The sequence below is a fragment of the Arachis ipaensis genome, chromosome B1, assembly GCF_059453495.1.
Source record: "Arachis ipaensis isolate K30076 ecotype BB chromosome B1, ASM5945349v1, whole genome shotgun sequence".
Lineage (NCBI taxonomy): Eukaryota > Viridiplantae > Streptophyta > Magnoliopsida > Fabales > Fabaceae > Arachis > Arachis ipaensis.
In genome coordinates, this window is record NC_142436.1 from 2,340,005 (window position 1) to 2,354,583 (window position 14,579).

The window sequence follows — 14,579 nt, forward strand, 5'->3', positions numbered from 1 at the left end:
TGTGTGGGTGTGTGAGTGTAAACCGCTGCAGGCAGCAGCGGTTTACGTGTGTGTGTGAGTGTAAACCGCTATAGGCTATAGCGGTTTACATGTAGTGTGTCTATTTTAAACAAAAAATTGACAATTAGATGATAAAATCTAAAGTTGTTCAGTCAACAATTAGATGATAAAATAATATATAGATACAATGACGGAACTAGGCAAAATATTAAAGAATAACCAAAAATTAATTTTATAATAAAATAAAATAAAAAAAATTTAAAAAAATAAAAATAAAATTTATATATAATTTATATGAAAAAAATTAAAAGTTAAAGGGATTATTGTCCCCTTTCTCAGTCTGAGATTCTGCTTCCAAATAGATGAAAAAGAAATCAAAATAAAACCAAAAAAAATTAACAAAAAATGTTAACTGAAAAAGTTAAAATTAATTTTCAATATATATATAGTTTCGTCTTCTTATATTGTAATTAAAATATAAATATTATACCAAATAATTTCATTGAAAATTAAATAAACAAAAGTCACATGTATATATTTTTCAAAAAATAATGTAAATTGTACTATCTTCTAAGAATTAATGGAGGTCATATATAGTTCAGTTAGAGAGTAAATTACACCAAAAAAAAAAACAAAAAACACTGTTTTAATATATTATGTGTATGATACACTATATATCTCCCTATTTTTATGTACTCACGTATCTTTTTATTTTGTATATGTTTGATTAAAAATATTATTTATATACTAAAATAAATTACTAAAATTAATTATTATATATTTATATATATTATTTAATTTATTTTTAATATCAGAATTTTTTGTTTGTCTATTTTTTTTTTTAAAGACAAACATGACTTCTATGTTTTAACTCTTGTTCACTGGAAATAACTAAGTGTAGTTTTTACGTTCTGTTCAATTATTAAATTAAAAAATAATTTTAAAAAATATTATTTTTTGCTAATTTTGCCATTCGATTTTATTTGTAATAAAAAAAATCAAGAATAATTATCAGAATTTTTGTATTTTTTTCATAGCCATGTTTTATAAATAAATAATTTTTTGTACTATTATTTTTAGTATTCTTTTATAAGTTTTGATTTTTTTAATCAATTTTTCATTTATTTTGTTTGTTCATAGTAATATGTTTTTTTAGAATTTTTTTTTATATTCTCTAATGCATATTGTTATATTTTTGTACCGGAATTTTTAGTACTCATTATCCATATAAAATTTTTAATTATTTCTATTAATACATATTCTTTTGTATGGAACTTAGTTTTGTATGGAACTTAGTTAATTTTTATTTAATTTTGTATAATTTGACTATATAGGCAGCACATTACACGTAAACCGTTGTAGCTTATAGCGGTTTACACTCACACACGCACACACGTAAACCGCTGCTGCCAGCAGCGGTTTACCCTCACACACGCACACAACCGTAGCTGGTTGTAGCGGTTTATGCACATCTGTAAACTGCTACTGCCAGTAGTGGTTTATATAGAATTGTAAATCAATGTATTTACGTATTAGATTTGAAAACAATGCATTTGCGTAATATTGAGGATGAAACAATTTAATAACGTAAATTGCCCTTAATTAAATAACAACAATTAATACCTAAATTATTGAAAATGAATTTTTAATAAATGTGAGGAATAAAAATAAAAAAAATTAATAAATAATATTAGTGTTTAAATGAAAGAGTTGATAAAGAATAATAATTATAAGTAAAAATAGTATTTTTATTTTGGAAAAAAAACACATAAGAAATTGTTTAATAATCCGTGTCATGTATATGATAATAAATTGTTCAATAATTCGTACTATGTACGTGATAAGTTTGAAATTATAATTTTAAATTATTTTATTAAAATTAATTTAAATTGTAGTAATTGCATTTATTTTTTCTTAATCTAGTGTTATGTGTATCAACTCTAATATAGTTATTAATGGTTTTTGTTAATCTACTTTTTTTCTCTAAATTTATGATTTAAAATAACAATTATAAATATTAATAATTAAACAAATTATTATATTATAATTATTTACGTTTTATTCCCAAAATTAAAAACATACTATTTCTTTTTTATTTAATGGTTTTTTATTTATACTACCAGTATATATTAATCGATTAGTCAATGATTTTTTATTCGTAGAATATATTTATTTATTTTATTTAAATAATTTTAAATCTTTCCTTATTTAAGTACACATATATTAAGTCACATATATTAATTATTTTTTGATTTTTTGATTATAAATAATTTTTTTAGCCTACAATAATTATACTGATTTTGTTATTCCATTAATATTATCATATGCGTAATAATATTCATAAATCATACTAATTTTCGTATTTATTTATATATATATATCAATTGTTTAGTTAATAGTTTTTTTATTTTTAGAATTTATTTATTATTTTAAATAATTCTAAATACTTCTTTATGTAGTTTATATATATATATATATATATATATATATATATATATATATATATATATATATATATATATATAATTAATTGTATATAAATATATTTAAATCATATATATTAATTAATTGTTTATCATAATTAATTTTTTTTGAGTCTACAATCATTCAATAATTTTTTTATTCTTTATTATTAATGTCATCGTAGATGTAATTTTTATAAATTATAATAATTTCTTTATTTATCTATACATATATTAATTTTGTTAAATAATTCTAAATATTTGTTTGTTTATATATATATATATATATATATATATATATATATATATATATATATATATATATATTAATTCTACATATAAAAATTTAAGTCACATATGCTAATTATTTTTTTGTTATGATTATTTATATATACATATATATATATATATATATATATATACAATCGAGTAATAATTTTTTATTTTTTATATCCATGCATATTCCCCAATCCCTTTTCATATGTATGATTAACAATTTTTTTTAAATGGTGATATTTTAATTTTTTTCTTTCACGTATTTTTATATATTAGCAAGAAAGCAAAATCACGTATTGTGACTCTTTTTTCTTTTTCACGCCTTAATCTTAATTAATCAATCTTGTGTTCAAAACAGATGTTAGTTAATCTTAATTAAATTTTTAATCATTCTAATTTATTGATAAATTACATTTCTCTTAATAATTGCATTACTAATCTGAAATATAAAAAAAAGGTGATACATATGTCAAAAAAGAAAACAAACTTAAAAAAAATCATATTAAAAAGTTTAAAAATAACATATCCATAAAGAATAGTCATAATATATAAATTGAGACAATAATTTAAATTTCTCTAAAACTAATTTAATCAACTACCAATATTAGAACTAAATTATTTAAATAATATTTAATCTATTCTAATCCTTAGATACGTATAGATTAGAGTCATTCTCGTAACAATTAACCGAAATAACATCATAAGATCAAATACTTAGAATCGGTACAAATTCAGACTATCTTCTTGTTAAAATTGTCAAATTAAATTGACTTTTATTCTCTTCAATGGCATTGCATTAATGCACCAAAAGACCGGTAGTTTCTGAAGAAAATACAATATGTTATAAAATTATTTTTAATACAAAAAGTTTAAGAGAAAAAAAATTTAAATATAGTACCAATCTTTGAATTGCATCTTTAAGGTTGGCACTAATTTTTCAAAATTGAACCTAAATTGAGGAAATTCGATCTCATTATATGCTCCACTTCGAATATTTTTGGACATAACGTAGAAAACGTAGAGGGGATGTGACTTGAACTTGACCTACAAAGCTCCTTAGAAACAATTGTCCAATCAAAAAAGAATAACAGATTAGAAAAAAAATGCTTTGATTCTTAGACTTAGACTCACTAACCACAAAAAAATACTATATATAGCCTTTAGTAGTACAAAAATAATTATAGAAATTAATTATTGCAATATCAATTTACCACTATGAATGTTAGTATCATATTTATAGCAATTAGAATTATAAATTTATGTTTAACTTTTTATATAATTATAATTAAGATATTTTTTAAATCAGTATAATTATGCATTATTTATTAAATGCTAATTGTAATATAATTCTAATAAATATATTTTTTAAAATAAATTTAGAAGAGAGAATAGTGCCTTTATTTTGAAAAGAAAATAAATTTATGAGAAATTAACACTTTACTTTCATTAGTTGGGGGAAAATCTAATTTTAGTATATTAAGTAGATTATTTTATATAATTATAATAAAGATATTTTTCTAAATTGGTATAATCATGTATTATTCATTAAATGCTAATTGTAATATAATTATAATAAAGATATTTTTCTAAAAATAATTTTAGAAGAGAGAATAGTGCTTTCATTACATGAGAATAGTACTTTCTAAAAATAAAGATCTTTTCTTAAATTAGTATAATCATGCATTATTCATTAAATGCTAATTGTAATATAATTATAATAAAGATATTTTTCTAAAAATAATTTTAGAAGAGAGAAGAGTGCTTTAATTACATGAAAATAGTACTTTCTAAAAATAAAGATATGTTCCTAAATTAGTATAATTATGTATTATTCATTAAATATTAATTATAATATAATTATAATAAATATATTTTTTATAAAATAATTTAGAATAGAGAATAGAAAAATTCATTTTGGAAGGAAAACGGAGTCATGAGAGATCGACACATCACTTTCATTAGTTGGGGAAAAACCCAATTTTAGTATATTAATAAGTAGAAGTAGATAGAAAATAGATAGATAGATAGATTCAGAAAAATTATATTGTTATATCAATTATTATTATTATTGTTATTATTACATTTGTCATTATTCGAAATACAAGGTCAAATAAGAATTTAATTTTAGTTTGACACATTTTGAAAGAAATTAATGCATTCAAGATAAAATGCGAATACATTTGTAACTTTTTTTTTAATGTTTGATATTTTAAATATATACTTTACTAATTTTGCCATGATTTTGATTATTGAAAATTTATTTTACTAGGCAAGGATATTATTCTAGTCAACCTAAATTAATTTTGATATAAATATTATATAACTTTTATTAATTTAATTTTTAAAGGTAAAATCTTATTTATTTATTATATAAATTTACAAATTTTACACATTAATTATGTATCAAATCGATCATATTTAATCAACTCGGCCTGTTCATGAGTTTATGTGCACTTCTTTAAGAAATGAATCCTCTCCAGTTTTTTAAACACTTGAGAGAATAAAGTGTGATCTCTCACCTTTAATTCTACAAGTGAGATCAAAATTAAAAAAAAAAAAGAGAACAATGAAAGATGAAATTAAATACTGAATACCATCCAGTTTTTATTCCACTGGAGAGGATCCACTCCCCCTATTTATACCTAGTAAATTAAGTTGTCTATTATACTCAGCTTTCTTTTATCTTTTTTCTCTGTACAAAGTCTCTATCTCGTTTTGACAAAAATATATTTCAATTAACAAACAATTTTTTAACTATAAGATGACTTTCAAAAATGCTCTTTTGATTCTTGGAATTTTAGCTGTGATTACTCTAATCCCTTCGGAGGTTCTAGCTCGGGACTTACCAGCATCATCAAATACTCTACAAGGAGGTTTGTTTTAGCATTTGTTATATATATATATATCATAAAAAATAATATTTATAGCATACGATATTTTCTTTTCAATAATGATTGTATTTCTCATGTTATAAATTAAAAATGATTCAACATGCTTTCCGAACTTTCATATTTCTAAAAAAGTGTCATTATTATTGTCTATCTGCAGCTAATACAATGGAAGAAATAAATCAAATTAATGGACCAAATGGGTTAGGAAGGCATGTTATTGACTTGGATGGTGGAAAATACAACATCGATATCAGATGTACCAGAATTTGTGGCGGATTGGGATTTATTTATTGTTGCTAATGACACACAAGTGAAAGACTATGTTAAATCTTGTGTCTAGTATCTATGAGAATAAAAATAAAATAAAATGGATTATGTTTATGTATACCCTATACCTAAACTTTAATCTGGTATACCATAGGTTGAATTAATTAATAGCTATGTGCTTATTAGTTTGCAAAAATTATGTAACTGGATCTATAAGAATTGCATAAATAATATTTTTTTTATCCAATTTGTTTCATTTTATATTTTTTATGTTTTATTTTATTTAATTTTCTCTTTTAAATATGATAGATGTAAATCGTAAAAATTTATATTTTTAAAAAGAATTTAATTTTGATATACTATCATTGTAAAGTAGTTTTACACATGCATCTAATTACGTAATGTCATATCAGTAAAAATTACATTGACTACATAAATAGTCATCTAAAAAAATAAATGTGATTGTATGACTGTGCAGTGTATCAAAATTAAACTCTTCTAGCAAGCCCTCAGTTTATACTATACTTTGTTGAGGCTTTATATGATTTTTTTTAAAAGTTCCTTTTTTATATTAAAAAAATTAAATTCTATCTATTTAAAATAATTTGAAGTATTTTATTCAATATTTTATACTGACTATAATTTTTTATTTTTTTTTAAACTGTATTTAGTATTTTTATTTTGTAAATTTTGTAAGTTCTTATTTTTTAATAAAAAAATGATAATATTTTTTTATATTTTATATTTTCCATTATATTTTCATTGTCCTTGATATTATTTTGCATGTAATTTATAAAATATTTATTTTTTATTGTATATAAATTTTTTTTAAATTAAGTTTAGAATTAATTTTTTGGTGCTATTTATTAAAATTTATTTATTTATATTTTTATTATTCACACTACAACAAGAACGGAGATTAGCGGCGGTAAAAATGCCGATTTGCGGCGGTTTTAAACCGCCGCTAGCCGCTAAACATAACACCAACGACGATACAAACACAGCGCATAAGGGGGCAGGGATGACATTTTGCGGCGGTTTTCAGCAACAGTCGAAACAATCGCAGCAAATCAATTATTTTGCATCGGTTGGTATAAATCGCCGCTATATCACCAAGAGAGATTTAGCCATCTTATTTGTGACATATTTTAACCGTCACTATTTACTTCCTGTGTTTTATATGGTTTTATTTGCAAAACCGCCGCTAATTGTTTATGCGTACTTTTTCTTTTATAAATTCTAAAATTTTATTTTGATTTATTTTATTAACCTGGGAGTATTTTTTAATTGTATGGAGTATTTTTTTATTTTAAAAATCTTTTCGTTCCCCTCTAAAATTCTATCACTACAAGAAAATAGAGTTATTTTAACACTTTATTTTTTAACATCATAATTAAATGTCAAAATTAATATATATTTTTAACAAATATTACAAATGTCAAATTTTTTATGTTTTCTTGATGAATAATTTGACCGTAGAAAATTACTCCTCAATTTTGATACTCATTTGTTTTCAATTTACTCCACTATTTTTCTTCTTCTTTGGGCTCTGTTAATTTTGACATCACACTGCTCTCAGTTTAGGATTATACTACTCATTCTTTATCTTCAAAATCTCAATTTATTCTTTAGTTTCAAGATCTCATTTCATTCTTTGTTAAAATTTTTTGTTGAAAATATTTTATAGTCAATAAGTGTAAAAAAAAATAGTATTTTTGACAATTAATAAGTATCACAGAAAATATGTTCTCAAAATTTTCTAAAAAATTATTTTTGACAGCCAATATTTATCAAAATAAGATTTAAATTTTTTTCACAATCACTTATATGTTAAAAATACTATTTTTGACAAAATTTTTATTAACATATTTTCATAGTTAAAATAGTGTCAAAATTTGTTTTTTTGACAAATTTTAATTTTCTTTTACACATTATAACCCTAAAAAATAATCTATATTGTTGTAGTGTATATTGCAGGCAAAAAACTCAAGAATATTTAACTGCAAAAAAAAAAAAAAAACTAACACATTTATTGTAATATCAATAAAGTATTTCAATAGTCACCCAAAAAAGTAAAGTATTTGGCTAATAATTAATGCTGCATAGTAACATAAACAAAACATATACTGAAAAATAAATTATCACATATATTCTAATTTCTATTTTCCGTCATGTCCATCCAAAGAATTCATTCGTGCAGCGATGTCTGGTGGCAGCTTCCCACCTTATTGTTGGACTACATAACTTAGCACACTCTCTAATATATTATTAGATAGTGTTAGTAAAAAAAGACTTAATAACTTTGAAATGATTTAATGTGGGTATTTGAATTGAGTTCTTACTATTTACATCGACTTTTAAAAAAATAGGAGAGAGAGAGTAGAAAAATTATATTCTAGATATAATAATAGAAATTATTGAATCATGGGAATTGATATTTTGAATAATAAGTATAGGGTTGGAAGGAAAATTTGATGATGTTTTCAAATTGATTTTCTCACATTCATCCATTTAAGAAAATAATATACGTATTCATCTTATTTAATTTACAGAATTTCTATTTTAGCTATTTTATTTAAAATTACACCGTTGCAATACAACTTGTTAACTTTTCAAGTAGGATCGAATAAATCATATATGAATATGTAATAAAAATTTATATATTTTTTTAGTAATTATTAAAAATATTTATACAAAAATATAATATAGAATAATACGATATGAGTAATAATTAGACTACCTAATTCATCTCCTAATTATTCTATTAATACTAAAATGAGTTAAAATTTTAAATATATATTATTTTTTAAAAACATAAAAAGGATAAAAATGCAAAACTTTATTTATTTAGAAATTAGAAAGATAAGTTAGGACTCTTACTTATTTTTAATAAACTAAATAGATTAGTAAAAAATAAACTTAAAAAATATTAATAAAAACATAAATTAAATAAATACTTTTCATGCCATATAGATATATACACTAATATATTATATTCCGTATATCATACATACGATATTAAAACAAAAAACGTGAGAAAAATAAATTCATGAGAGAATGTTACTTCACTTAAACCAAAACTCACAAATAATATATAAATAGATAGATTCAGAAAAATTATATTGTTATATAAATTATTCATTATTATTATTATTTTAACATTTGTCCCTATTCAAAATAAAAGGTCAAATGAGAACGAATTTAATTTTAGTTTGACACATTTGGAAAGAAATAAATGCATTAAATAAAATGTGAATGCATTTATAACAGCTTTTAATGTTTGATATTTTAAATAAGGATAAAATATATTTTTTATCCCTAAAGTTTGATAAAAATTTTAAAAATATTCCTAAATTTTATTTTGTTTTAATTTTATCCTAAAAGTTTTTTATTTGCATCAAATATACCCTTGACGGCTAATTTTTTAAAGAGTAAAGTATCGTTTTTGTCCCAATGTTTGGGGTAAGTCCTATTTGTGTCCCTAACATTTAAATCGTTCTATTTGTATCCTTAACGTTTATAAAAGTGATTTAATATTATCCTACTATTAATTATACTAACAAATCAGATTATATTTTTCAATTATTCTCACTTAAATGTATTCATTCTCAATTAAGTCTCACTTGGATGTATTCGATTTTAATATTATACCCACTAGTTGTCTTTAGATTCAATTATGTCCCTAGAAAAGTGAATTATGTAAATGTTATAGAAATTAGTTTTAACATTTGATGAGCTATTTTTCGGAGTATATCATTGATTCTATCCCAGACATTTGTATTCTAATTTCAAGAAGAGATTTTTAAAACTCAAACTAAAGCGCTCATGATGTGTAATTGACAGCAGGATAACATTGAATCACTTTTACAAACGTTAGAGATACAAATAGGACAATTTAAACGTTAGGGACACAAATAGAATTTACTCCAAACGTTGTGAACAAAAACGATACTTTACTCTTTTTTAAAAAATTTAAGACCAATTCAACAACTTAGAAGTATTTTTGAAACTTTTGCTAAATTTTAAGGACAAAAAGTATACTTTACCTTTTAAATAAAATAATACTATACATTTAAATTTTTGTATGAATCAAGTCAAACTAAGTTAAGGAATAAAATTTAAAATAATACTAATCATAATTAATTTTTATTATGTTAGACCAACTTAGGAGATTTAGTTAACAAAAAAATTTAGATATGTAATATTATTCTTTTAAATATATACTTTACTAGGCAAGGATATTTGTAATTTTGTTTAACATATTTATATCTAAGGGGTTTAATATCCAGCCTAAATTTAAAATATATTTTTTATTTAAATTTATTATTTTTATCTGGTGTAATTTTTGAAACAACTTCGAATATACTCGATACATCTAAAAGTCGTATTTTACAAATAAAATGTATATTTTACAGTAAAATTAATAATAGAATATTATATTTTTATATATCAATTATTATTTTTTATTTTATATAATATTATTTTTACTTTAAAATAATTTATTTTAATATAAATGTTATATAACTTTTAATTATTAAACTTAATTTTAAAGATATATAAAGTTAAAAAATTATAGACATTAATTATATATAGGGTCAATTCAGTTTAACAACCCAGTTCCCTATTTATACCTAGTAAGTTAAGTTATCTACTACTCTGCTACCTTTTATCTTTCTTTTCTATACAAAATAAAGCTCTATTTCCTTTTTGCAACTAAAAGATGGCTTTCAAGAATGCTATTTTGATTCTTGCAATTTTAGCCATGATTGTTATAATCCCTTCCGAGATTCTGGCTCGGGACTTTCCAGCAAAAGCTTGTCCTCCACCAGCAGGAGAAGGTTTGTAAATATTTATAAATGGCTTTTAATTACTTGTTAACTTTAAATTCTTCTTTTTGAACTATTTTCAGAACTGTAAAAAATTATGTTCCTGACAGTTAAATTTTTAAAAGGTTTAGGACTAATAATTTAATAATAAATTAATAATGCATGACAACTATATCTGATTTACTCGTATTGAAAGTTGTTCTTATAGAATTATTATTGAATTAGGATTTGTTTGGATGAACTTCTAAAAAAATATCTTTTTTCGAGTTATCTTTTTTTAAAAGATCTTATGAAAAAGTAAAAGTAATTTTATGTTTGGATATCTCATGCAAAAAAATCTTTTTATCTATCAATTATGTTTAGGTATAAAATATAAAAGTACTTTTTTGTTTATTTATTACATGAAAAACATCTTTTTTTAAGGAAAAAATATCTTTTAAAAAAAAGATGTAAATTACAGCTTCTCAAAAAAATGTTTTTTTTATTTTTCTAGTACTTTTACTTTTACTACTAGAAATTTGCCAAACACGTTAAAAAATAAAAAAAAAAATCTTTTTTCATTGAAATGAAAAAAGATCTTTTTTTATTCAAATAATGACGCCTAAACAAGCACTTAGTCTTAAATCATTTCAAAAATTAGCCATCAAAAATATATTTTATACAAATCAAAAATTTTCGTAACAAAATTAAAATGAATAAAAATATTGTTAAAATTTTAACAAATTTTAAGGATAAAAAATATACTTTATCCTTCGGTTAAAAAAATGTCATTGTGTTCGTGCAGCTAATACAATAGAAGATATAAATCAAATTGGTGGAGCAGATGGGTTAGGAAGGCGTGTTACTGTCTTGCAGGGTGGAAACAACCCGGACTGTCGCAATCTTTGTTGTTTTATGGGACACAATGTATGTTGCTAATGACATACAACTGAAAGATGTAAATTTAATAATTTATTACATCTGTCTAAGTTAAATATTGTAAAAATTATGTAAGAAAAAAGAAATAAAATAATGTATACCATATGCTAGACTTTAATTTGGTATACCATAGATTGAATAATAATCAATAGCTATGTGCGTGGCTGGCTAAAATTATGTAATTAGACCTATCAAAATTATATAAATATTATTTTTTCTTTTATCTAATTTGTTTAATTTTACAATTTTTTTATGTTTCAATTTATTTTGTTTTTTCTTTTAAACACGATGCATGTAAAACTATAAATAGTAAAAAATATATATATTTAAAAAATACTGATAAAAATTCCAAATTAATTTGATGATAATCAAATATTATTAAAATAATAAATTACAAAATTATTAGTTTGATCTTAAATTAACATTTATTAATTAATAATTTTTGTTGTGCAGATTTATTTTGGACCGAAAAGGGCAAGCCCAATATGATTGAATACAGTCTTCTTTGTGCAAAATTATTATATGAATTATGACTGAATTGTTATACTTGTTGGGGGAGGAAAACTTTTTTAAGCCCAACAAAATGGTTGGTCCGAAATTAAAAAGGAATTAGGGCCAATGTTTAAGCTACTCATTTAACTTGATGGAATCCAATTTTTTATGAAATGGTTATATGCTTTCAATGGATTCCACTCTCTTCATTTGATGGAATTCAAAATTTGATTAAATGTAGTTAATGCAGACATTAGTAATATGAGAGAGAAAGTTTGAAATTGATGTGATTGCTATTAGGTGAATGTTATGGTGCCTATTACTTTGTACCTAAGTTACTAAAAAAGGTAAATAAATAATATTTAATAAAATTTATATGATTTACTTTTTATTTTAAACATTTTATTTTTTACTTTAAAAGGGAAGTTAGGCAATTTAAGCACCATAACAAAGACACTATAGAACTCACCTTACTATTATTGCTTCACATGTTACTATGAAAGAGGAAAGTGGATTTTTATTAAGTGTGATTGGTTTTATTTCCTTTGAAAGCATTCACTCTCTTCTCTCTCTTCTCTCATCAGTTTCGGTCACTTCACAGCAAATATGGAAGAAACCACAAGCTATCAGAAGAAGGTAGATGAAGCTAGGCTCAACTATGGAGCCATAGTGATAATGGCATCAAGAAAAATAAAATCAAAAGTATGATGTGGCTGAGATCTTTGCCACAAAAGATAAGATGTGGTGAAGTGATCTCAAGCTCTCCATAACCAAAAATGGAGAAAATCCATTTCGGTCAGAAGAAGAAGATCCCTTGGAAGTATGACTCGTCTCTACCTTTGCTCAACCACTACAGGAGTTAGCTACTATAGCTACGTGGAGGATGAGGCAGAGGATAAGGGCAGGAGGAGCTGTCAAGCATCAAGAACTCATCAAGGGCTAGGAATCCTTCTTGGGGAGCAAGTCAAGATAGAAGGCTCGGATTGATGAAACTTGGTGAGAAGGAAAGACACAGAGGTAATTACATGTTGGTCATAGCATTCGGTTTTCTCTCTCCTCTCTCTGGCCGAACCGATTTTTGCATGAAGAAGAAGAAGTTGACTCGGTTCAACAGTTTCAACCTTGGAGGCTTCCCCTTCTATAAATAAGGGAGAACAGATAGGGTTTGAAGCAAGGAGTTAAGAGTGCAAAGCACAGAGTTCTCATAGCTACCCAAATTAACAGAAATTCTTCTCCTTCAATGTTTTCATTCTATAATTTTTCTGTTTAATTTTGTCTGTCTTGAGTCTCATGAAAAAAGGCAAACAGTGAGGTTTGTAAGAAAAAGTCATAGAGCGGAAAAAGACAAAGTATACAAAATTAAAAGAAAAAGCCATAGATGTCCTAGAGGTCCTTTGTACATCTGTGTTGTGTTTCATGATTCTGTGGGAATTTTCTTGCAAGTTGGGTTAGCACTTAGCAGTTGAAAGATTGGTAGGTGACCAAGTCAAGTTTAGGATTGGGGATAGATTTTGGACTTGTCCCAGATAGGAAGGATAGTTCCTAGGGAGAATTGGTGTCTGTAATCTGTTTGATTATAGTGAAATTCCATCATTGTTGTGATGGAGACTGGATGTAGGCTGCACTGCACTTAGCAGCTGAACCAGGATACTTTTGGGTGTGATTTTCTCTCTCTACTCTACTCAAATTATGATTTTGTTCGAAGGAGACAAAATTGAAAAATATCTCCTCATTGGTTATGAGACAAAAAGAAAAAGTCTCTTGACCAGTGACGAGACAAAAAACAGAAATATTTCCTGAAGCGTTTTAAAAGGACAGCAAGTCTTACTCAGCAAAAAGGGGCTAAGATTCAACCCCCCATTCTCTTAGCCACTGATAACCATCAAACACAAATACTCATAGTCAATATATAATAGGTTTAATTACTCTGTTGGTTCATATAGTTTCGCGAAATTTTTAATTAGGTCTCTATACTTTTTTTCCTTTTAATTGAGTCCTTACACTAAATTTTTTTAATTGGTCCCTACACTTTTTTTTCTCTTTTATTTGGGTTTCTATACCAATTTTTTTTAGTTGGATCCCTTAAAATTAAGTCAATTACTGCCAAGAGGGATCTCATTAAAAAAAAAAATATTGGTGCAGGGATCCAATTAAAAGAAAAAAAAAGTATAAAAACCTAATTAAAAATTTCACAAAACTATAGGGACCAAAGAGTAATTAAACCTATATAATAAGCTAAACGGATATGTTAAGACCAACAGGTGTAGAATGTGGATCATGTGACATAAGGCTAGGTATATCACTGAAAACATATAAAATACGGACACTTTTTTATTTGTCGTGTTTGTGTGTCAGATACATTTTGGATACGATACTTATTGACACTTGTCCGATATGTGTATTTTTACGTCCAATCGTGTCTTAATAAAAAGTAAAAAATTTTTCTA

At 23.8% G+C, this 14,579-nt stretch overlaps 2 long non-coding RNA genes across 2 annotated transcripts; both read left to right on the plus strand.

The window, feature by feature from the left end:
* Positions 1-5,312: 5,312 nt before the first annotated feature.
* LOC107616005 (uncharacterized) lies at positions 5,313-6,143 on the plus strand. The gene is made up of 2 exons (XR_015902749.1): positions 5,313-5,611; positions 5,787-6,143. It is a non-coding gene; the product is annotated as an uncharacterized LOC107616005 (long non-coding RNA).
* Positions 6,144-10,473: 4,330 nt separating this feature from the next.
* Positions 10,474-11,868, plus strand: LOC148575543 (uncharacterized). Its single transcript, XR_015902738.1, has 2 exons — positions 10,474-10,734; positions 11,507-11,868. It is a non-coding gene; the product is annotated as an uncharacterized LOC148575543 (long non-coding RNA).
* The last annotated feature ends 2,711 nt before the right edge of the window (positions 11,869-14,579 follow it).